At 63.1% G+C, this 3,658-nt stretch overlaps 1 protein-coding gene across 1 annotated transcript in view; it reads right to left on the reverse strand.

Annotated features, from left to right (window-relative positions):
• The window catches only part of CASKIN1 (CASK interacting protein 1), a gene marked incomplete at its 3' end in the record, with an annotated part of 26,089 nt that overhangs the window by 13,673 nt on the left and 8,758 nt on the right, over positions 1-3,658 (reverse strand). The window lies entirely within an intron of this gene.

Below are 3,658 nucleotides of genomic sequence, written 5' to 3' on the forward strand. Positions count from 1 at the left end.
AGCCTCCGGCCCCGAGACGGGCCCCGCTCCGGCCGATGGGCCTTGCGGATGGACAGACGGACGGACGGATGGACGGACGGACGCTGTCAGCAGGTCTGCAGTGCCTGGCCTTTCCCACGGGTTGATCCCAGCCAGGGGCTGGCACGGGGCAGTGCCCGGGCATCAGGGTGCAGTGGTGATGGCGTTGGTGATCCCCAGGCACGTGCCACCCTCGGCATCACCAAACCATTATGGCCCCAACGCAGCATGGTGGCAAATCGTTCCTCCCTGCACCTGCAGGAGAGGCTGCGGCTGCCAAAATCTGTTTAGCACTTCCATCACTGGCCGTGCCAAGTGCTTAGTCAGTGACTTCCAGCCATGCAGTGGTTTGACTTTCCTTAAAGCTCTGGAAGTGGCCGTCAGCATGCCGAAGGCAGCTGGAGCACAGAGCCCAGCTGGGGTCTCAGAATAACCCCAGCTCCCAGAGCAGGAGAGAAGGATGGATGCCCTGGTCACCAGGTCCACACTGAGATTTGCAGCCAGTCTGGGGGCAACAAGAGCCAGGAGAGCTCATTAATGGCTGGGAATTAATGGCAAGGAACATTCCTCCACTAACAAGGCAGAGAGAAGGGAGCTGAGTGCTTCCAATTAAAAATATCGGCTACAAAAGGAGATGGGCACGGTGGGGAGGAGAGCAGAGCTCCTTCATGGCCACACTGCCAGCGAGCACCCAGTGTGTCCCTGGCTGTCCTCTCTGCTGGGGTCACTGGAGGGGTGGCAGGGACCACTGAGCACCTGCAGTCACCGCCCTGCCCTCTCCGTGCAGGTGCCATCAGGAAGGTGCTGTTGCAGGGGTGGCACACCTTTGCTCAGACAGCCTGAGCCCCACCACCATCCCTGGGACAGCCCAGTGTCCCCTCTGGCTCCCCATGGGCTGCTCAGGTGAAGGTTGTGCCGTTTGGGCTCGCAGGGCTCCCCTGGTGTCTCACGGCCCAGCTCTCCACGGCTCTCAGAGCAGTTTGCACCCCACAAACACCCTGGGGCAGGAGCACGATGCCAGCGCCAGGAAAGGGGGCACACAGACCCGTGGCTGTGGCGTGCAGCGGGAGCCGCAGCGTCTGCCATCCACACCAGCTATAAACAGCGCCTGCCGGAGTAAACACCGCGGCGGGAGCGGCCTGCGCTGCTCCCAGGAGCGCCTTCACTCAAGCACAGGCACTGCAGGAGCTACATCACGCTCGGGTTGAGCCCGGTGCTCGGCGTGCAGCGAGCTCCTCGCCGGCCCCGCGGCAGCCCCGTCCCCGGCGGGCACCGCGGCGCTGGGGACGCACGGGCAGCCGGCACGTGCAGGGCCTGTGCACGGGCACCCGCTCTGCCCCACCCCAGGGTCACCGGGGCTCCTGGCACTGCGCCTGGCAGCTGCTTTGGGTGTCCTGGAGCGCGCCAGGAGGAGGCCCCTGTGCCCAAGCACAGCTCTGGGCACTGCGATGCATGGCCATGAGGAGATCCCCGTGCCCAGGCAGGAATCCCAGTACATGACATGAGGAGACACCCATGCCCAAACACAGCTCTGGGCACTGCGGTGCATGGCCATGAGGAGACCCCCGTGCCCAGCTTAGCCATGTTGAGACCCCCATGCCCAAGCAGGAATCCCAGTACATGCCATGAGGAGACCCCCGTGCCCAATGACAGCTCTGGGCACTGTGATGCCCAGCCACATGGAGACCCCCGTGCCCAAGCAGCAATCCCAGTACATGCCACGGGGAGACCACAGTGCCCAGTCCCTGCTCCAGGTATCCCAGAACACGCTGTATGGAGACGCCTGTGCCCAGGTGGCCGGTGTATGCCATGCTGGGACCCCAGTGGCCAAGCACAGCTCTGGGCACCCCAGTGCAGGTTGCAGTGAACCCCCCGTGCCCGGCTGTCCCATCCCTTCCCTGCACACGTGTCCAAGGCCACGGCCCCACATGGTGGGGCTGCTCAGGGGGCTCCTGTCCCTTCCCAGCACCCCCTCTCGTGCTCCTGCGCCAGGCTCTGCAGCCAGCACAGCGCCAGCAGCGATCGATGCCCGGCCGGAGCGTGGGGGCTCCCGGCCAAGCCCCCGCTGACGAAGCACATCCTCACCCAGCTCCCCCGGCAGGCAGCAGGCGGCTCCTCCAAGCAGATGGCTCCAGCCTCCGCTAAATCAACATCTTCTTAATGAGGGGAAAGCATTGCTGCCCCCTCCCCAGCATGGCGGCAGCGGATCAGCCAGGAGAACCCCCCAAATCCTCCTCTCCATCCCTTCTCTCACCCCTCTGCAGTGACCCCACTCCCCTCCAGCCCCATCCCTGCTGCTTCCCCACTCCCCAGCTCATGTGAGCAGCCGGAGCCCTGCGTGTGCCCCCAGAAACACAACAGGACCCCACAAGGAGCCGATATCCACAGGGAAGACATTCAAGGCAAGCGCCTGTTTCAGAGACAGGGGGGAGGATCCTGCAGCGGCATCGCTGGGAGCTGCCGGATAAAGGAAGCATCCAAAATAGCTGCTCTTAATTATATCCCTGCTAACGAGCGCCACGCAAACAACGGGCGCTGCACGAGGAGCCCTGCCATGGGGGGCTCTTATTCCTCACTGCGAGGATGGGGTCCCCACGGCGGCCTGTGCCACGGGGGGGACCCCGCTGAGGCAGCCACAGCAGCCCTGGCTGCGGCTGGTGATGACGGTGACACCGGGGAGCCGGTCCTGACAGGGAAAAGCTTGTACTCCTGCAGCCAAGGTCGTGTCAGGCGCTGGGGCCCGCGATGTTCAGATGCTAATGAAGCCGTTATCATCTTGCGATCGATCGGGACTGTATAAATAATGCACCGGGAGGCTCGTTGTGCAGGGAAAGGGATTGCCTGGGGCCAAGAGGTGGCTGGGATGGGATGGAGCCATTGCAGAGCAGAACTCGGCACAGCTGCATAGCTGCTGCCCACCACAGCTGGACACCCTGGTGTCCATCACAGCTGGACAGACGTCTCTCACCACAGCTGGACACCTCGGTGTCCATCACAGCTGGATGTTCACTGCCTATCACAGCTGGACACCCCAGTGTCCATCACAGCTGGATAACAACTGCCCATCACAGCTGGACACGCTGGTGTCCATTACAACTGGATGTCCACTGCCCATCACAGCTGGACATACACCTCTCACCACAGCTGGACCTCCCAGTGTCCACCACAGGTGGATAACAACTGCCCATCACAGCTGCACACCCACAGCTGTGTGCCCCTCTGCCCATCCCCAGCCATTCCCCAAATCCCAAGGTACTTTTGGGGGATGCTGCCCATGTGCCCAGCACAGGTACAGGTGCTCCGGATGCCCGTCCCTGGCAGACCCTTCTCCAGGGAGGAGTGAAATCCGCACTGGAGGCTGGCTGGGCTCTGGCAGCCTGAGTCACCGGCAGCGCTGTCCCCTGGGGCTGCAGGAAGCAGCTTAAATGCAGCTTTCAAGAGGCAGCAGGGACTCCACTGTGATGCTTTTATTTTTACAAAAAGGAAACTTTTCAGTCCCTTGGGATGGCGCGGGGCTGAGCCTGTGGGCTGCCAGGGCAGGCGGGGACAGGGGACACGGGTGTACCGAGGGCAGAGCCAACCCACCAGGGCTGGGGCTGTCCAGGGGACCCAGCACCCTCCAGCAGCTCCTGTGGAGCTT

Source organism: Geospiza fortis, unplaced genomic scaffold (genome assembly GCF_000277835.1).
Source record: "Geospiza fortis unplaced genomic scaffold, GeoFor_1.0 scaffold213, whole genome shotgun sequence".
Taxonomy (NCBI): domain Eukaryota; kingdom Metazoa; phylum Chordata; class Aves; order Passeriformes; family Thraupidae; genus Geospiza; species Geospiza fortis.